We start from the raw sequence: 22061 nt of genomic DNA, 5'->3' as shown, positions 1-22061 counted from the left end.
AAGGAAATTATTAGAATGCTGCATATTTCACTTTGAAATTGCTTTCTTAGAAGAGAACTGTAGTTTTGCATTCTCTGTACTTTAATGCATTTATTGCAGAAAATGATTTTTGGTAGACTATGCAAGTGTTTTGGATGATCTACATGTGAAATACATAAAAGCATTAAATTGTTTCATGTAGCTGAAACCTGGAGGAAGCTGGGGTGGAGGGAGAAGGCATTACTTCTCCCTCAGTGCAGAAGGACTTTCTAAAAGTGATTTGAAAATATACTTGGTTTGCAAAATTTTCTCTGTTTATACTTGTTCCTAACTTGTTACAGGCATGCGCATTGTAGGGCTGTAGTTTTGGTTGGTTATTTTTTTATTTTTTCCTACCAAGTAGAAAGGATGAAAAACTCAGAGAAACAATGGAGAAGTCTTATGAAGAGTTTTATTCCCAATTCAAGTAAAGGACTCAGTTCAGATATGATCTTAATTTCCTGTGGATTAAATGACTTTTGTTCATAGGTCTCTAAAACCTATAATTTTCACCTTCTCATTCATCAGCTGGTCCCTCTGTGGAAGAGGGAAGAGAAAAGCTGTTAATTCCCTATTTAGATCACATGGATGATTATATCATAATCTTGAGTGTAAATGTGTATTTCAGAACAAGTGTGCACTGCGTGTCTAGAGTGGCTGTGTCCTTTGGAAAGGTCATATTTATTGTTTTCCTCCCCAGACTGCTGTTAGTTACAGCATGGTCCAGCTGGTTGAAGCAATACCTTTTCTTTATTTTCCATTACTAGCCTTTTCAGATTTGCCTGTGAACCTGAAAACTTTTGACAGAAAACCTGCATAACTAAGTTTACAGAACTGAAGTGTATATTTAAAAAACTTAGGTTTTCAAATTCATTACTGAATTAAACATTGCTGTTATTACTGACATCTCCTGGAAATTGCCAAATAGACCATGCTTATGGAAAGTAATTTGAGAATTATCAAGAAGGATAGGAGAATTTTATATTTTATATTATTATACAGTTTCTCTTAGATTTCTAAAATGCACGTTAGTCTTCTAGGTTATAAAATCCTTATATTTTCCATTTCTTAAAAAATTCTGATTTATCATGTTCTGGTTTTTAGCTGGCTGTAGAAGGGTGATGTTGGCTGTTACATTTACATGTCATGTGTAAATTACATGTACACATGTCCCAGTAGGTCAGTGTGGAACAGCTTTGTCCTGTTGTGTGTACTTTGCCTTTGGGACTTAAATTTTCTGAATGTTCCTGCAGATAATAATTAAGAATTTGACGTGTTTTTTGCACATAAGGATTTGGAAAAAAAATACATAAATGGATAAGCATGTGTAAGATGGCGAGGAATATCTGCTTTATTTGTTTTTTGGGAGTGTCCCTTAAAGGCTGGACTGGCACCCTTCAGGCTGAGAGGGACTCTGTCACTGTGTCACTCCATGTGAAACGGCAGCCCTGTAGTAATAAAGAGTTCCTCTTTAGCATCCTTATCTTGGAATGCATCTGAGTCCAAATATCCTAAATTACAGAAAATGACAGCTTTGTAGTGGATAAATTAATTTTAGGCATGTATCTTTGCTGTAATAAAAGACAATGTTTATATAGAAATGTATTTTTCCCTTATCTTGATAGTTTACTGGTCATGCTAATTGAGCACAGCTCTGTTTCTTGTGGCATCCACAAATTAGAAATTCTACTGTGAATTAACACAGATTTGGCTACAGATGGAACTGGCAGGCAAGCCATCATCATTATTATTTAAACCTATTAATGTTTACAACTGTTGTTTTAAATCAGATTTGTTTTTAAGTAGCACGATTGCAAGAATCCTTTTGTGTTTCAGAGATGACAGAAAATGAGTGCAGAGTCAGTTGTGGCACAATTTAAAAAATAATAATAACAATGAAAGATTGCCATATAGAATCTCTGCTCTAAGATTTCAGTGATGCTTGTGGAAAAATATTGTTTCCATGATTAGTTTTTGTAGACTTATTAGTGAAAATCTCAGTTGCACTTATTGCCTGAGCTGCTGAAAAAGGGATGGATTGAGTTGTTTGTTAGGTGTGGACTCGCAGTGTAAAAGTCTTTTGCTTTCTCAATTACTTCCAGTTTATCTTAATCAGGACACTGATTACTGAGCTACCAGTTTAGTCTGACTATCTGCTTTTTGCGCTCTCCTAGATGTGGCTGAATCCTGTTGTAGCAATTTCTTTTCCTCAAGAAAAGTCTGATTATAAATGTGGGCTAAGGAGCACGTTCCAAGGCCCAGGCGGGCATTGGAAACTGGGGCTTTTGGAGTCCCAAGGGTTTTGCTGCTGGTGAGAAAATATCACAATTGGCAAACAGCTGAACACAGCAGCAGGTGAGGTTTGGCCTTGGCACAGGTATCAGGTGATGAGATTGTATAAAGCCCCACCATTCTGAGCATTAACACCTACGTTAACTTCTGCACTTGATGTTTTTTTGTGGACTCAATAGAAATTCTCCTCTGTGCTGATCTTGTTTGTATTTTACAAGAGCAGATAAATGACTGTTGAAAAAATAAACAAAAAACCCAAACAAACAAAATCCCCCAGGCTGCAGCTCCCAAAGATATTCTTCTTTTCTGAAGGGGGTTTAATGAAGGATAGCAGTTTGTGCATGAAATGTATTTTTGCTTTCTAATTAGGGTTCTAATTAAGTGGCAGGATTGCCATTTTTTGCTTACTGGGCAGAGCTTTGCTTATATGTTGGACACTTAAATTATTTTCCTTTTTTCAACTATGAAATTCCATCCTCTGAAGTGGAATATTGATAAAGTGAGAGGGGCTACTCACAGATCAAGTACATCTCAGCAGGCTGTCCATGCTTTCTATAAGCTTTGATTTCGGAGTGATTAGTGCCATGTCTGGCAAACTGATGCTAATTTAAAACCCCTTCTGTTCTTGACCCCAATTCTCAAGAGTTCATGGAAGGTACCTGTTGCAACAACTCCGTTTGTAGTGCAGGCACACACACATTTAGAAAAAATTCTGAGCACCAATCAGCAAGTAAACAACTCCTGGTCTTGTCTGATTGTTGCCCATAAAGAGGTTTATAAAGAAGAAAGAAATGAGGCTTCTGAGAAGCCTTGGTTGATTAAGAGCTCTGTTCTTTGTATAACAGCAATAAATACAGGACTGCCTAAAATTAGTCACTTAACTGGTCATGGTTTGAAACTTTAGGACACTTTGAGGTCAGGCTTCAAAGGTGACGCATTTGGTAAATATATAACTGCTGTTCAGTATTAAAATGTCAGAAATGTAATAATGGAACAACAGGACAGCATACCCTGGACTTGATGGTGTTAGCTACCACATCCAGGTTACATGTGAATCCCTTCCTTTTGTTATTTTAGAGAGTAAAGTCCTGTTTGACAGCTTTGCTTCTGGAGGGTTTTTTTCATGATGAATCTCTTACATCTGCCATTCAACTTGTTTCTGCCTGGCCAAGAAATTGCTAGGAATTCTGCTATGTTAGAGTAGTTAGATCACTGCAGAGGGAAGAGTGCTGAACTTGCAAGCTGCTTGTTTCTGCTGTGCAAGCATTCAATATTTTGCATGGTAACTTAATAAATTTTGTTTCTGTTTAGAGAGATGAGCCTAATAATGAAACAGATATTTAAAAGTTATTTTTAGTGAACATTTAATATGACAAGGGCAAGTTTCAGGCAGGTTAGTAGGAGGTGAGAAGTTTGCGATGTCCTGAGGCATCCACTTCTACTCATCTTTCATATGTGATTAAATTGCTGTTTCTAGATGTAAATCTTGCCAAATAGCTGCTGGCTTTTTAATATAAATTACACAGATGTAACAGGGCAGAATAAACCTGATAAGCTTTATGAAGGCATAGTGCAAGTTGCTTATGCTCTTCTCTTGGCTAATTGCTTCTATTCACTGCTTAGCAAGAGCTTTCTCCTGTCTTTTTACTGCTGTGAATTGCTTTGCACATAAGCAGCTAGAGCTTAAAGGATATTTTTGTAAGGAGATGAAGCAAAACACTTTTGCTTCTATTCTATGTCCTGTTTTTATTTATTTTTAAATGCGATACAGAATTTCATCCTGTTCCTTAATCATGGGGTTCCTTTTCTGCTAGGCAGTCTTGGCTGATGTGTGGATTCACGGTCTCACTTGTGAGGCTGTGGAATAGCAGAGTAGCAGGCAGCAATGTCAATGACAAGCAGTTTAAGCAGGAGGGGCAGAAAAGCTGGAGGAGAAATGGAGCTGCTGTTCTGCATCCTGCTGTGTAGGAAACGTGGTGACACAGGAGTGAGGGGACAAGCACAGCCCCTTTCTGCAGAATCTTGCTGTGTGAGTGCTTCTGCCTGTGGCCTTCCCCCTGCCATTGCTTTGGAGGGGTGCAGAAAAGGACAGTGGGCATGGGACAGAAAGAAAGAGCTGTTCTCTCTGCTGTGGAAGTCTGTAATTATTTCCTTCCCCATGGCAGCGGTGTATTTTTAAAGGTAGCTTCTCCCCTCTGGGAAACAGGGTTAAGTGCCCAGCTTGGTCGTTTTTTGGAGGTGATCTTGGAATGTTTGGCAGCTCTGAGACCAGGCATTGTGTGCTGAAGCTCTTTAGTAATTTTGTCCTGTAATCAGAGGTAAAAATTGCCTTGGGTGCTGTAGGAGGGCCATGTGAAACTGGGTGAACACAAACCAGCCTAATAGGCCTTAAGTTAGTATGAATAACTAAAACATTACAAGAATGCATTCATGGCAACGTTCTAATTCTTCCACCTCTCTCTCGTGCTGCTCTGAGGAGGGTGTCCCTGGCAGCCCCCTTGTCCTGTTTGCTTTCCCCCTTCCTTATGAGGTCAGGAGGAGATGGCAGCTGCTCTTCCTCTTGGGGCTCCCAAAATGTGATGGGGGTGAGTGCTGCCAATCCTCCCAGGAGGTGATGCTGAGAGCAGGCTTGTACAGGTGACAAGCCATGGCTCTTTTCCACACCTAGGGAACTGTACACAATTTTCCTGCTGTTTTCAGGCTTACTCAGCAGCATTGTGAGGCAGGGGGACTGTGGCAGCACTTGTGGCCGCTGAGCAGCTGGTTTGGGACTGCAGTTTGCAGGAGTTTGCATCAGAACTTGACCCAAAACAATCCATCAAGGCCAAAGTGACAACTTTGAATCCACAGACAGCAGTGAGGCATTGCTTTGCTCCTCCCTCCTTTACTACAGCCTCTTACCTGTGGACATGGGCATCAGTACCAAATTTGAAACATTCGAGTTGTCAAAACCAATCTTGTTGTCTCGTTTTTTTTAATCTTTGGTGGCTTTATGTTACACAGTATTTGTTTTTATTAAGATTCATGTCACTTGGGTCTGAAAATGAATCTGAAAGTAATTCAAGTCTGTGCCAGTTTGGTGAGTGTGTCCTACTGCTTCGTACCCCAGCACAGCTCTCCCGGTAATATTTCTGTCCAGCTTTTTTCTCTGAAACAGGGCACTTTTTAAAGGCACATTCTCCATGAAGTCACACTTTCCAAGCTAATCTCCCTGCTCCATGCTGTAGTTCTGATTGGAAAGAGGGGTTGAGCTTCACTGGTGCTCTATGTAGGGGACATGAACAGCCAGCAAACTCAGGTCCAGGCTCTGTGGTCTTTACAGCCCCAGCACATGGAATAGCACAGGCAGGAGGGTCAGCACAGAGTGAGGACTGACAGAACTGAGAGGTTGGTGTGGGAGAAACATGGCACTTTTTAAACATGGCACTTTTTAAACATGGCCCTTTAAACGCGGCTGGAGCGTGCATGTCTCTGCACAGAGCATGAGCTCCGTGTTTTCCTGCTGAAACCTGTCTGGGGATAGGAATGTGTGTGTGAATAAACACTCTCATCTGTGTTAGTTCTTTTTAATGTGAGCCACTTCTTCAAGAGTGATCTGGGAGACAAACACACTCTTACAGAGGTGCTCTCTCTGCTGCACCTTTGGAAGAAAAAGTTTCCATGTCCTGCCCTCCTTTATCCCCAAGAATAAACTCAGGTGAAAAAACCTTTAGTTGCTATAAAGTCCTATCACAACCTTGTAAAACAAAACCCTAAGGCCCTTCTGTTATCATCTCATTAGAGGCTTAAATGAAAGGAAATTGAGAGTTAAGGTTGTATCTGGCTGAGTCATTGTCTCAGACCTCTCTACATGCAAGCAGATGTGGAATACTTTGTGTTTAAGGTTCAAATGCTCTGAGCAATTGAATTATTCAGTTCTTAAAGGCATTTGGGAAATACAATAATAAATATTGGCCATAGGGGTAGCATAGCTCTGTGGTGGAGGTGCCAATAGCCCTACATTTATCCTCTTGCCAAGGTAATTTCTAATGAAATAACCATCTCAGGAACTCTGTAACTATTCAATATATCCTATTGAAATAGTTATTCAATATATCCTATTGAAATAAGTTCTGTTTAATTATAGCTGAATTCTGGTCTTAATTTCATGATTGTTCATGTTTTCTGGAGGCTGGGTTTCAGTTCCATTCTCTCACCAAAGATATTAAATAAGTATTTAAAGCAGGAGTTCCTCTGGCTATGGTGTCAGATGACCCTCCGAGTGCAATGTGATATAGAATTAATGGAGAAGACAAAACCCTACAACCTCCTTTCAGGTATAGGGAGTGATAAGACTTTCCCTGAACCTCCTTTTATCCTGCCAGTGTGGGTTAGGAGAATTGGGATGTAACCCTTGACTTTTATTCTGGTTGGCTCTGTACACCTCAGAGGTGACAGTCTGAAGGAGTCTGATGTGCTTTTGGCTGGGTTTGTTTTAAGGAAAATGTGCATTTTACTTGGGCTACACTCACACACTGATTGTATGTGGCATTTTCAGTTAAAAAAAAAAAAAAAAGATTATGCAAAATCAGCCCCTCTTTTACAGCCTAATTGAGTTGCAGGAGGTTCCTTGACAGAAAAACTCAGAGTTGCCAGTATTCTGCTTTTCATTGCTGTTGGCCTGTACTTGGAGAATAATATGTTCATGAAAACTAGAAAGAAAAGAGGCATCCCACACAATCATCACATCTCACAAACTGATCCTCCTGCAGTTTCCCATTATCTTCATGCACCCAGTCCTTACATTAAAATCAGACAGATACTGCTGAGGAAGGGTGGAAAAAACCTGGAAACCAAAGGATGCCAACACCTGGAAGCCAAGACAGGCAAGGTCAGGTTTGGCAGCCTGGTGTTTTAGGATATTGTGCAACCACCTTTTCCCATTTCTGTGCTCCTGTGCCTGGGAGTGTGGTCTGAGCCCCTGAAAAAGAGGAGTTTGGGATTCCTGTCCCCCCTCCAAACTCCCCAGGGAAAATGCCTGTCCCCATTCCCAGACCTGCACAGGAGGTGGGAAGCTGATGGGAATTGTTGTGTGCCCTGCAGAGTGTCTGTGCTTCCATTTCTGACTGACATCCTACATGAATTATTAGAATTTGTTGTGTAAGAAAGTGCAGATTACTTTGTGTACAAATGAGACATGAACTGCCTTAATTAAATCCCAAGAAGTGATTTATTTAAAAGAAACCCCAAAAATGCTGAAATTTGCAGGGTCATAGTCATAAGGAAAAAATGTGTGATTTGCTTAAAAAAACACACCAAACAAAACCCCAATTGTTTTCCCTAAATTGATTGCAAATGTGCAAGTATAAGTAACATTTGGGTTTCTTTAACAAACTCCCAAGTGATTCAGCAGTTGCCAAGGTAACAGTGCTACTTTTTATAACAATAAAGATAGCATATAAAACTTCCACACTTTTCATTGTCTGAGATAATGCTGCACTGATGCTGTAATAACATTATTAGCATGTACTTTCTTTTGCTCATTGAGAAGCATGTCTGGTTCATAAATTGGCTGTACAGTAGCATCTACCACACTGGGGTCTGGGCTCATCAGGGCTCCTGGATACTGCAGTGATGTGAAGAAATAAAAAAGTATTTTGTTGGTCCAAATAATTTTTTTTAAAATGACCTTGTTGATTTTTTCTTTTTGAGGCTGTCATTGTAGCTTGTAGGTGCCCTCTATAAGTTAGCTGAATATTACTGATCTCTTCAATGCAAAAGTATCAGTATAAGCAAGTCCTGCAGATTAGTCTTCAGGACTAGGCTATACCTCATAAAACATTGAGGATACTTTTCTATTATTCATGGGAAGGTGTGCATTACTAAAGAAAATTCAGGTTTTAGTACCAAAATTTTGTTGTTCTTGCATGCTTTGGAACTGCTCTGTTCAAGTCTAAATGGATGTCCTCTGTTGTGCTTTTTTTTTGGTTCCCCCTCCCCCCCTCTTGAAATTTGAGTTTCTAGAGAACTTTGGCAGGCAGCTCAATGTGGTTACTCTGCATATAAACTCCTAGGTCTGGGTGGATTATTTGCATTCTGAATATTTGACGTCATGTTTCACTCTCAGTGAGTTTTCCACCTCTCCATCGAGATTTTGCCACTTCACAAATGAGAGAAACCTGTTTCCCTGCTCATTTCTGCAGTCAGATCTGTGATTTTTGAATGTAATTTTTCTTCTGGTCTCTGTAGTGGTGGCAATGAATCTTTTAATAAAAAGGCAGAAAAAAGATTCAAGTGCCCTTTATTGGACTTGTGGACTATGCTCCAGTCTACAAGAACAGACTGGAGCAGGGAGTAGAACTGACACAATTTACAGACTGAAATGCAACAATAGCAATTTAATCTCTGCACAAGATAAAGAGTTTATTATTCTTTTTCCTTTGTTCTGTCAAATCTTATTTTTAGGATAAGTGTCTGGTGGGCTGTATTTTAAGAAGTGCAGAGCAGTTTTTTCTTCACAACAGGCTTCATTCCCTAGGATTACAGTAGAGAGTACTTGTGCTTTAAAAAAAAAAATCCTCAACAAAACACTCTCTAAAACAAAACTATATCACATTCTGCCTCTCTGTCCAGGCATGCATACACCAAAAGTGAAAATCTGCCATTTCCAGATAAATTGGTTGTTAGTGGCCAAGACTGATGTAATAAGAGACTGATGAATTCAAGATGTAATTTCCCCCGTCTTTAGGACTTTAATGTTTGGCTGGCATTCCTCCTCCTGTTATCTGGTTTTACCTCAGTGCAAATATTGATAATATTCCTTGTATGAGAGAGTCAGTCTGTGGTCCTTTATTTCACTGCAGTTGTCCATTCTTCCTTTATTTCACTGCAGTTCTCTGCAGGGTGTGCTAACTCAATGAAGTCTGTGGCTTGGTCCCAGCCTGCAGAAAAAAACCAAAAGTGTGTTTTAGCTTATTTTTCCCTTTGGCGTTTATTGGTAAGGAAACAAGTGTTTTAAAGTATTTTGAATTATCTGATTCTCCTCTGTCAATTTACAATGTGCAATTCCTGTGCTCAGTGCTCACCTTGTGAGTAATGGGCTCATTCTTTGCTGCTTTTTGCTGACCACATCTGGGAGTTGATGTGCTGAGGAGGTGTCACTGGGTATTTTATCTCCCAATGTTTATGCTGGTGATCAGCACCCTGTCTGCCCCGGGCAGACACTCCACATCTCACTTTGAAATGCAATGCAACGTCTGGACCCAATCAAGTGATGCTGGAAATAAATGCTCAAACAGCTCAAACAAAGTCTTGGAGAAAAAGGGGCTTGGAGGGCTAAGGGGGAAAGGTTTAAATGGGTGTCAAATGAGTTTTACTGAGTTTTACTTGGATTGATGGGCTTCTGCAGATTCATTAGTGGGCCTGCCAGTGGGATGCTGCTACATTAAAACACAGGGTGCCCAGCCTCTGATGGAAAAGAACAAAGTAGCCTAAATCCAGTTAAGGGCTGAGTTATCACACACTTTTGTCTTTGCCTAATTAGGAGTAGCACTGGACTAGTAGCCTGGAATATACAGACTAAGGATGTGTTTAAGCCTTCCTTGTAAAACTGTATGCTCAGCAGAAAAAAATTAGGGGGAATTACTATTATTTTAAATTATAGGTGGCTGTGAATGGAGCACTGGTACTTTTTAGATGTTTTATTATGGATGATGTAGTAACAAACTTGAATTCAAGAGAAGCTCAGGTGACATTTTGATCAAGTTTCAATCAATGATGGAACTATTTGGGAGCAGAGCTGGAAAATACTGTCCCTTTATTTTTAAATTGTAAATAAATTTGCTACTCTCATAGCTGCTGTCCACTGCTTTAGTCACGAGCATGTTTTGTTTATTTTCAATATGAACTACTTGCTAATTGTTCTCTTCTGCTATCCACCCTTTGTGGTGGATGCCTTTTCACTTGACTCACAGCATATGATTTTTTAAACCATTTTATGTTAACTTAAAATAAAAAGTTAACTTTAAATAAGTTTATAATAAGTATATAATAAATGCATCTTGTGGCATACTGATAACTGTAGAACTGTTCTGGTTTGGAAATCCTTCAAATACCTCATCACCACCTCACCAATGAGTAACAAAGAGCAGCACAAGCCAATGCTTGTGTCATTGGAAGCACTTGCTAACAATTGATTCGAGAGTTTGATCAGCTCCATCAAGCAAATAAAATTTGCACAGGTCAGTGGAAGATGGCTGTTTTTGCTAAAAAGATCCAATTGACTCTTAACCCACCAAAGCTGTTGTGTGCTGAAGAGATTTAGAGTCTCATCATGAAAGCTTGAATGGGCTGATTATGACAGCAGCAACCCCTTGTACCTGAGAAGTTAATTAGGAGGCAGGATGAACTGGTCACAGGGTCCAGACCTCTGCTGGGAGCAGGAAGTTGATGTAATTCAGCTTTCATGGTGCTGGAAATTGGAAAGAGCTCGGTGCTGAGAGGGGCTTAGTACGTGTAGACAACAAACTACTTAAAGCTGCAAAGTATTCAGGAGCAAAGATAGGGCTGAAAAGAACTCTCTAGCAAGTTGAGATGTCTGAGGTTCATTATTGCTGTCACTGAGGGGTTTAGTACTTTTTCTCAAGGTTTCTTAGAAAATGTTTTCTGTGGCACGCCATGCATGGTGATGCCAATTGCCTCAGAGAGAGCCTGTGACTGGAATATGTAGAGTTGTGAATTTTGTCTGATCATAAATCACTTCTCTGAACATGGTGTGGCAGTTACTGACGAAGATCAAAGATCTTTGGCAACTGTGTGTTGTTTCTGCCAGTAGGTTTTTTTTTAGTAATGTTATAAATTACCTTTTTAAAAAATTGAAAAGGAATTAAGGATAACCATTCCCAGAGGGTCTCAGAACACCATTTTCTCCTTAACTTGGTAGTCATTTAAAAACCATTGTACAGGCATTTAAGAATGCAACTTATCCAAGGAAATTGTTCAGAAAAACATTCCTTTTAATTACTTGAATATGATAAAACTAGGTAACTAGAGATTTTTGTTACAAAAGTGGTCATGATTGGGGTATACTGTTACTACTATTTATTGTTAATGGTTGAAAAGGCAGCTTTGAAACATTAAACTTTGGCACCAACTAGATTAATTCAAAAGAAGTCTAAGATTAAGAACGGAGATGAAAATCTGGCTTGATTTATACATCTTACTCAGGAAATGGGAACTGTATGACATTAGTTTGTGCCATGAAAGATTTTCTGGAAAATAAGGCAATGTAGAAACAACATCTGTGTTAAGACCCCTTGCTGTACCTGTTATGGTCTCCCTTGCATTATAGGTAAAGAACTTGAATGCCCGTGCTGAACTTCAAGCAAATAAAAACAATGGCAGCCCCTTGGGTCAGTGGAAGGCTCTTTTCTCCAGTGGCCTCTCTGAGACCACAGAGGTCAAGGCAGCTGTTCTGTTTTCCAGCTGTGATGGACAGCTGCTTGACTTTGGCTTGGGATGTTTTCTCTAAGGAATGAAAGGACAGAGAATATGGAAGGAGGGGGAAAAGTGATGTGCTGAGTGCAGTCACAGGAGAAGTTTTTGGACTGAGGTACATGGTGGGTAAGGAGTGGCAGGAGAGGGAACTTAAGAGTGAGGAGCTCGTGCAGAGAGCAGGGATCCCTCAGGCATAAGAGGAAAAGCTTTTGAAGGATTAGAGTGTGCTGGGGAGAACTTAGTGCAGCTCAGATTCTGTTGCTTACTTTGAAATGTAGGAAACAGCCAGAAAACTTTTTTTTTTTTTTAATATTGTCACTTTAAGATTCAGTCTTGCTTTTTGGTGGAGTTTCGTGCTGGTGACATGGAAAAATGTTGCATTGCTTGTTCTTTCTTTGTGTGACCCTTTGTGAAAGTGCATCTATGTTTTTTTCTGTGAGTGTTATCTTTTGCAAGCAGTGTTGTCAAGCCAGCTTGTCATGTTGTTCGGGAATTTTGGACTGGATGGTGGATCATACTGGTAATACTTTTGGCTTAAACCCCTCAGGATCTGACAGAACTGAAACATGTTCTCTCCATTTTCCTGCTCAGTCTACAATTATTTGCATGCTTTGACTTATTTCTTTTTGCGTGTGTGTGTTTTGACTTCGTTCTATGTTTTTTTTTCTTTGCTCAGGAGCCCCCTGGGTACAAAACAGATTTGCCACAGACACAGAGTGTGCTCTATGGCTGTCTCCAGCCTGTGATGTTTTCCCCAGGCTGGAGAGCAAGGCAGGGTCCCTGCATTGCACTTATGGCAGGGCTGTGTCTAGCTGGCATTTCACAGATGAAAAACCATCCTTTGTCCTTTATTCTGAACTCAAGAGACTTGGTTAGGTTTTTTTTCCCCTTTAAGGGGAGAGTTGAGCAAACCCTCAATGTACCTTAACTCTAAGATGGTGATAATTTTCCTTCTTTGGTCTGGTTGATATGGCATTCAGAATTTTTTCTCCAATAGTCATTCCCCAATAGAGTAAAGTACTTGCCATTAAAAGGCTGCATAGTCCATTGGAGATTTGGTTTCTTCTAGGCAAAGGGTGAAATGGAATTTGTACAGAAAACCAGTAAAGAGCTTTGAAGTGTGTACAATGAAGTGTGTCAAAGATATGTTTTTACTTACACTTTAAGTAAGACAGATTTGAACTTTAACTTTCTGCTTTTTCTTTATGACATTCAGATCAGAAGGACAGTGAGATTACACCAAAATGCTTTTGAGTATTTGTTATTCCAATGTTACTTGAAAGGCTTGTACTGTCAAGTGTATTTGTGTGTGAACAGTTTTGCTTTTCTTTCTCTTGAATGGAGGCTTTTGTTTCAAAGGCCAGCACAAGTAGGACTTGGGTATCTTTTGGTGAAGCATTATTGAAATTTGTTTTTGGAAACAGCATGTCTTACTTCCATTTTGTGTAAATAAAGTTGCCAGGCTATAGGAAGAAAAATCTGGGCTTTCAGTTTAAAGATATCCTTATTGCCATAAAATTGCACACCTATAATTATCAAGCAGTGTTGTAGCTGCTCAAGCTTTTATGACTAAAATGTTCATGCCTTGATTATCTGACTTACAGTTGCAGAACAGGCTATTTAAATCACTGTGATAAAATGAACTGAGCCTCATGGCACTTAAACCTCTCAAATTCTAAGGGATTTAAAGCACAGACTTTTTGAAGTGGTGCCCACTCATCCTCGTGCTATTCATCATGCTTCTCTGGCTCCTTCTCTAACCACTGATGGAACTGCTCAAACATCTGGTCATTGACAAAACAGGAGTGAAAACACAAGTATTTGATTTAAGTGATGTGTGCAGTGCTCTCTGGGATGAGAGGAATGCCAGAAGGATGTAGCAGTGTTATTTGCTCGAGGTACTTAAAGCTCTTCTGGAAAATTAATTTAGCAGCCAGTTTTGAGGAGAGGTGTGTTTTAAAGGGGGGCTGAGCAGTGGTGGAGGTTTTTTTATTCACCACCCTTTGAAAATCTTTAGCTGCTGATAAATGTAAGGCTGTTGATCTCTGTTAGGTTTTTAGTCTGCTGCTGCTTTGCAGTGCTCAGCTCTCCACTGCCACTCTGCTCACGCCTGGGAGCAGATTGCATTTGAATTTTCAGAAAAATTGCATTGTATTGCTAGGATAGGCACAGCTGCTGCTTAGACTTCAGTAATTCTCCAGAGTAACACTTTGGTTTTCAGGGAGTTATCTGCAAATTTAATGATGAAAATATAACCACATCCACCTTCTAATAATATAAGTGACTCAAGTAGCTTCATTGTTTGAGATGATTACTGTAAATAGGAGTAGGAACCAATATTTACTTTTGCTTTAATCTCTTCCTCATGATTCATAGGAGCTGGCAAAATTAGGGAATAATTAGATTCTTATTCCAGTATTAGGAAAATTCTATTACTTTGCATGTGGTGTCTCTCTGGTTAGCAGGAGGAATCTGGTTAAGGAAAATGCTTCATCCTCACCTCTTGGTGAAAATTAAATATTACTTCTAACTTTGGTGTGGCTACATCTGCTGGAGACTATGCATGAATAGGTAAATTATGCTGGAAGCATGGCCTATAAAGTGGTTTTGGGATGATAGGATAAAAGCTGCTGTGTGAATGTGAATTAAGTTATCTGATAAACCACAGCTCTAGGGCAGGGATGAGGGTTTTTGGCTAAGGAGCTTATTGCACCCCTTCTGTAGGCACTAGAGCACTGTGCATCCAGTTTTTCCTTGCTGATTAACTGACCTGGGTGATCTGTGTGCTCTGTCCTGCTGTGTGACAAACACTTCCTTGGGAACATGTCACTGTGATAGCTCAAGGGATGCCCTTCCAGTGACAGCTGACAGGTTTAGATTTTGTGAGAATCAGTATTGTGGTCTTGACTAAAAAAGTCTAAACGATAAATAAAATGGGGTGAAATGCTGAAAGCCCTTCAAAACCCCTGATTGTAAGTGCTCTTGCAGGATAGGTCAGAGATAGGAAGGTGCAGAGGCAGAAGCAAATATTGCTGAATGATGGAGCCACAGCACCTTTTTTCCTGTGGAAACCCTCTTTCACTTTCTCTTGGGATGCAGGGTTTATCCTGGGGGTGAAATAATAATAATAATAGTAATAATGCTTTCTTTGTTTCTATCCTATTCTCCCTAGCATTGCCACCCTTCCTTGTTTTAGTCTCCCCTCTAAGAATTTATCCATTCTCCTTTGGAACCTGAATCTCAATTTTCCCCTCTTCTCCTTTATCCCATGTTTTCCTCTAAATGTATTTATTTCAATCCTTTAGTCTTCCCTTGTCCTTAAAGGTCCTATGACAATAAGTTTCATGGAAAATCTAAGTTCCAGCTCGTCATCTGGGCATTCTCAGGAAAGAGGAGCTGCTTCAGTAACTGGAAGCTCTCTGTGTGCTGTGCTCTAGGGAGATGATACACATCAAAAACATGCCAAGAAAACATTAGTCAGGGTCAGGGGCAACCTAGCCTGGACTTGCCTTGGTCAGAACATCAATCTTATTTCTAAGTGCAAGCAAAATATCAGTTTGTAATGTTTTTCTAAGGCAAGGACATTTTGATTTGCATTGTTGCAAAGCTTTTCTTGGCCATGGGTGAAGGTAGACTCCTCTAAACAGATTCTGCTCCATAAAGATGGCAGATAGGCATCTCTTGGGTGATGCAATTAAAATGCACCTCCAGTCTCCCTCCTGTATCCGCCAGCAAGCCAGTGGCATCACGAGCAGCTGATTCCTAGGGCTGTGTGATGAGTAACCTTGTGATTGATTTCCTTCTATTTTTGTGGAAGGCTGATGTATGAAATTTGTCAGTTTGGGATCCCTGGAGCTGTGAACATGTTTGATCACATCTGCTGGCAAGCAGAGGCCAGTGGGGTGTGTGAGTGAGAGCTTGGCCATGGGTTCAGGTGACTGCTTTCCAGTTATTTTCTCTGGCACTGCCTGAGATGAGAAAGTGGGGGATTTCTGAAAACCTGTTTTGCTCAGGCCCAGGGCATTCCCTCCCACTCTTCCTTCCTCTGACAGTCCTCACCTTCTCTGCCTTGCCTTAGGGCTAAAAGGGGTCTGGAAAAGAGAAAATGAAGCACCAGAAGAGGAGTAAAGCTGTATGGGGGGGTTAGACACAAATTAAAGTAGAATTATCTGGAGGGTGGAAAGAGCAAAATTATTCTCATTACCCCAGTTTTGGTGATTTTATTAACTCCATCTGTACACTCAAAAAGCAGGAACCCTGCAGGTTCTACTTTTGAGCACCTGTGCTGTTCAATGGGTCACTAATTGAGTCCTGTGAAGGTTTGTCAGTCAGGGCTCTTGTCTACTTGAACAGCATGAAGATATTTTGAAAGAATGAATTGTTGGTCAGTTTTCCTTTGCAACCTGGTGTTGTATTGCACTAAATATTTATTTAGTTTTTGTTTTGCACTGGGTGATTGGAGGGCCCTCTCCTGGGTGTCTAAACGTGGAGCCTGTTACATCTGCAGAGATCAAGCACTGTGGCTCAAGGAGTAACAGCCAATTTTGATAAAATTATTAACATCCAAAGAAGAATAAGCAGGAAATCATTTATTTATGGACTTTTGACCTTCTTTTGTTGATGACTGCAGATGTTTTTGATGCTAAATAAAATCTATAGAGACTTGTAGGCCTCTCTTGTTTGGACAGGTATATACACAGTTAGTTGGTCATCGAAATCATAATATTCAATGGAATACTATGGTTTCACTTTATAAAAAAATCATGGTTTTTTTGTTTTCCCTAGAAGTGTTCTGATCTGATAATGTTTCTGCCATTAAACTCATCAACTGGATTATTCCTGGAAGATGATCAAAATAGTTTATAAAATCTCTATGTAAATTACTTCCTTTAATTTGAGCGGTTTTGCATGAAACAATTTTTTTTTTTTGGGGTGGTATTTTAACCAAAACCTAGCTGCTTGCCAAGCTCCACCTTGACCTCTGTTTACCTTTGAGGGCAGCCAGCTTCTGTATTCATCATTTTATGCACTGAAATTAATGGGTTCTGGCTGGTTCAGCAGAAAACATCCAGTTTCCTGAAAAGCACCCTGAGAGGTTGTTTGTACAGTGCCCTTTGTGCTTGAGCAGACCTGGTAAGCACTAGAAAGTCTCACTCAAGCTGCTCCCTTGGGATTCCCAGCTCTGCTTTGCAGACAAATGAATTTTCTGAGCTTTTGGGTTCCTATCCTCACTGAATTGCTGAACCTCTTTTGAAGCCTGCCTTGTTCTTACAAGAAACCTTAGTGGAGAGGAGGTTTGTTTATGAAAGGATATATTAGACTCCTTCATTTGAAGCCAACAAAAGCAACTCTCTTTCCCTGGCTGTTCTAATTGATTTTTATTTTTTATTTATTGTTTTGAAGTTAAACAAGTCATAGATTAAAACCCCTTCAACCTACGCCTCTAGATATTTTTACCACGTAGTAAAAATGCAAGCACCAGTGCAAAGAAAAAGCAAACCACTGAAGCTTGGAGGGTAATGTTCCTGCAGATGCTTGGTCTGTGCCTACTTAAATTGTTCATGGCTGCAGCTCCTCATGGGCTCTGCTGCCATTTCCCTGGTTTGGGATGTTGGAACCAGCAGTGGCAGCTGCGTAAGAAATGTGAAACTTGTGTTGGTGCAGGTATCAGCATCTGATTGAATGTAAAAAACCCAAAATATTATTTTTCAATGGACTTCATCTAGCATTCCACAGGAGGAGTTCAAGCAAGAATACACTGTCATGGCTCAGAACAAACAGATAATTCCACTTTTGACCCCTATTACTAAACCTAGAGAAAAGTGACAAATAAAAACCCTATTAAAACCTAAAGCTTTGAATTTCCTCCTAAACATCAGCACAAGTTAATCCTTGTAATGCCTTCAATTTGGTCAGACCTTTGTTCATTGCTGATCTTTCCTTTGTCCTTCTACTTCACAACTGCTGGTAGCATTTAATGAATTTTTAAATGATGAGGTCAGGTCACTTAATAGAACATGAAAGGTCTTGATAAGAGAAGAAACTTTTTCTACAGTCACATCAAAGCCATTAGAAAAAAGTGATTTTTGTAATTTGTTTTGGGCTGCAACACTCCTGTAGAACATACCTAATTTTGAATCTGTTGTGACCATGGTCACAGGGGTTTTCAGGTGAAGGAAGAGATGAGAATGTTGACTCCATGTTCAGAAGGCTTGATTTATTATTTTATGTTATATATATATATATATATTACATTATAACCATACTAAAAAGAAATAGAAAGAAAAGGTTTCCTCAGAAGCTAGCTAAGCTAAGAATAGAAAAGAATGAATAACAAAGATCTGTGTCTCTGACTCTTTGGTCAGAGCCAAAGCTGGGTGAACCCACTGACATTGGGTCCATATTTATTCCTTATTTATAAAAGAAAGTTACATTTAGGAACCAGAAGTGGGAAGAAGCTGTAGATCTTCATGAGGAGACTGGAACAAAAGGCTGATCATGAAAATGAAAGGAGTTATTGTGTGTGCAGAGACTTCTTTCTGAACAGATAACAGTTTCTTAATTTCTTGGAGCCCATAAATTTATGCATAATCTTGGCATAGAGAAATATTTTTTTTGGTTCACAATGAAAGTTGTTTAATTTATTAGTAAGGAGATAACTTTTGTTTATATGCCAAGAAGCTGTCTTTGGAAATTATACAGTTGTCTGCATTTGGTGTTGCTAGATAATGGGATTATGTGAAATTTAAAATACACCCATCTCTACTGAATATGAGTGATGAGTGCATATGCAGTGAGATTTGTGGGGTTTGTGTGGTATAATGGCCATTTCTGTGGTATTTAACTAGCAGTTGCTTGGCTGAGTATTTTAAAAAACATAAAGTTGGGGTGTTGGGGAGAAGTTGCTCTACCTAAATGTTCTTTGGATTTCCAAACGCCTAATGCTTTAAGGAGGTTTTATATCACACCCCACACACACATACCTTCCCCCAAGCACTCCCCCTGGAAATGTGTGAGGAATATCTCCTTACAGGAGTCTGGTAAATGGCTACACTTTCTGAAGGAACTCATAAGATCATATGAATTAAAAGTGATAAGAAGTGTAATCTGAGTTGGTTCTGCTGTAAAAACTGAATCAGTCATTAGCTGTGAGGACAGAGCACTTTGAAACAGTCCATTAAGGCAAGAGATTGCCCAATTAGATATTCACGTGGCAGTTAAAATTGCATCAGAATGTTAACCACTTCCAATTTTTAGTCAAATGCCTTTTTAAACTTTGACTGAAATGTTCTTAGTTCTTGCTGCATGGCAAGAGTGAAAAAAGTGCTTGAAATACTTGTTAAAAATAACCAAAGCCCCACATCCACATTAATTTCATGCCAAGTTGTTCTTTATGTAATTTGAAAGGGCTGTGATATTCAGCTTCAAGTATTGAGAAACTTAAAGGGAATAATAATATGCCCTCATAATATTCCCATATGAGGGAAAATGATGCAAAGATTTCCCTTGTAACCTGAGCTATGAACAAATGTTTTGAACAAACCAATCTTCAAAATTTTTGATGCTTTTCAAAGTTTGGGGTATTTTTTTTTATTATTCCTAAGGCAAGGGAAAGAAACTGTAGTTAGGCATTCCAGTTTAATTAACCTTATTTTAAATAAATTTAAATGCTATTTGTAATTCTCTTGAAAAAATTACAGCAATCACTTGAGGGGGGTTTGTCTTCGCATTATGGTCTACAAATGCTGTTAAATTCAGTCTCCTGAGGACTCTTGCATTTGTCTCTGTTTTGGTTTTCTTTTTTTTTTTTCCTGTCTTCTGGTTGTTTTTTCCTGTTTTAAGTATTGCTTCAGTAAACAGAGAGCTGAAAAGCACCTTGGGCAACTGGAGCCATGGATTCTCCAGGGAGACACATCAGTAGAGTAGCAGTTTTCAGTAAGGTTAATAAGAATAAATTAGACATTATGCTTCTAGAACCAGATATTTGCAATTGTCTAGTGAACACAAGACAACAAAGGCACAGGTGAAATTTCCTGGAAGTCTGCATTTTGCTCTGTGCTCCTGTATCTGCCACACAAACAGTGTCAAGGATATTAGAGCAATTCCTTCAGGAACAACCAGAAATGCTGTAATTTTGAGGCTGTGCTGAGAAATAAATGCTTGCAGGGAAAGCTATTTTATTTTAACAAAAATGCCAGGGCTGTTGGTTTTAGGAGCTGATCAGCACCTACATAAACTCTTAGAATTATAATCCCAGCATTGCTGTCAGGACTATGTTTGGAAAGCTTGTTTCTGAATGTTAATGGAAATACTCAGAATTTGTTAATTTGAGCTATCTTGAAAGTTTTATTCTACAAAGGATCAACCTGAGAATGGCTTTACCCCAAATGTGGGGGGATTTTTTGGGTGGGAGTTGACATGAAAAGTGTGGGGACTCTTTTTTGCAGGTGGTCAATATGTTGATATTGACTGATTGTGTAACATTTAATGATATTTAGGCACAGATGCTTGCTAGGGTAAGGCAGGTCTTCAGTGACTGACATTGTGGAATGTGCATATTTTGTTTGGGTTTGGCCTTTATGTGTCAGAATTTAATAAGAAAAAATGAACAAAATAGGCTGTAACAACACTCTTGGTGTTTATTCTGGCAAATGAGGTTACTGCTCTTGCTTGAAAAGTCATAAGGAGAATTGGGTGGGAAAGAACTGGGGATCAGTGTTGTCATTATTTTATGTCTAGTAGAAACAAAACTGATTTGTCCCTTTACTGACACTGACATGGGTGCTCTGATCTGTTTGCAGGTGTACAGAGCATTATTCCTTTCTAGGGTACCATGGCACAACCCAACCAGTATCTGTGGGTCTGTTGTTTTGAAAAACATAGAAATTAATAGAGAAAATGTGATCAGTAGTTCAGCCCTTCTGTCCCACACCTTCATGCCCAGGCTAAAATGGTGTAAATTCCCCCTCTGTATGCTGCTCTTAGTAAAACTGAAAATGGAGACTCTGTGCAGTGCTTGGCTTCACCTATTCCTTTATCAATCTCATCTAATTCCACATATCTGTGTTATTCTCTCACTTCAGCAGAGAACTTAAAATCAGCCTCTCATAATTTAAATCCTCTGTTGCTTTAAAAAGTGGGCAATGCTCCCTTTACCAGATCTAAAGAAAGTGCAGCTCAGTGGAAAATGGCAAGTGTAGTGTTACTTTCTTGTACTTTTCAGTAAAAGACTGGAATGCTATTAAGCTCTTTCACATTTGCATGTGATATCTTATGAATTAAAGGCCAAGTTGTTGGGGTGAGAGGAGGTTTGATGATATTTCAGGTTTATATCTGTGATAGCATGAATGGAACATCATCAGGCTGAGCATCATAGAAGAAAAGTAGTATACCAAGTTAGGAACTGTAAAAGTAAATATCCATAAGCTCTTGTGATGCCTGACTTTAAATATTCTATTTTTCCAACTTTATAAAATAACCAAAACTTGGGGAAAATTTTTCCTATAACAGAGCCGAAAAAAGCATTCAGTATATGGTTTCAATCTAGTCACTGCTAAAACAATCTAATATAAGCTGTGAATGCTATTAGATTGTGGCACTAAGGGAGTCCTTCACTGGAAGGAAGGACTATCTTTGGAAGCCAAATAACATTCTGGTTACTTTATATTTAAAAATCCCAACTGTAGTGCAAGGCACTCCAGTAACTCCTTCAGTGAGAAAGCAATGTTTGAAAAATATGAGAAAATAATTCAGACTTATGATGAAAGGTTTTCAGGTGCAGTAATTGTATGCTAGAAGTGCAAAGACGTCTTTTAGGCATCATTCAGATAGGTTTCTACCAGAAAAGCAACACAGGAATTATTTTAAGATAATAGAAATAGTAAGTAGTGTGTGGCAAACATAACTTGTATCTACCAGTATTGGATGGGGAAATGGAGATTAAAAGCTTTAAGCAGACTTTAAAACAAATAAATAAAACCTTGAAGTTTAAGAGATTCCTGAGGTCTAGAATGTGACTAACACACAACGCCTGCATTTGAGGGGTCAAGTAACATACTGGAAAACTTTAGACTGCACTGTTTGATGTCATTCAAGTGGAAAGTCTTAGAAGCTCTTTTAAAGTTTAAATGAATTTTAATGGCCCAAATGAGAAAACACTTGGAAAAAAAACCATGTCATATGATTAACTCTTTACCTCCTGAATTCCAGTCCCATTGGTAGGATGCACACCAGTATGAAAAGCGAAGGAGATCCTTCCAGAATCCTGAAATCTCTAA

At 39.2% G+C, this 22061-nt stretch overlaps 1 long non-coding RNA gene across 1 annotated transcript in view; it reads left to right on the top strand.

Moving 5' to 3' along the window:
• Nucleotides 1-22061, top strand: part of LOC132079693 (uncharacterized) — a 162271-nt gene that overhangs the window by 476 nt on the left and 139734 nt on the right. The gene's annotated exons all lie outside the window — the stretch shown is intronic.

The sequence above is a fragment of the Ammospiza nelsoni genome, chromosome 14 (genome assembly GCF_027579445.1).
Source record: "Ammospiza nelsoni isolate bAmmNel1 chromosome 14, bAmmNel1.pri, whole genome shotgun sequence".
Classification (NCBI taxonomy): Eukaryota; Metazoa; Chordata; class Aves; order Passeriformes; family Passerellidae; genus Ammospiza; species Ammospiza nelsoni.
This window is presented reverse-complemented; position numbering and strand designations above follow the sequence as displayed.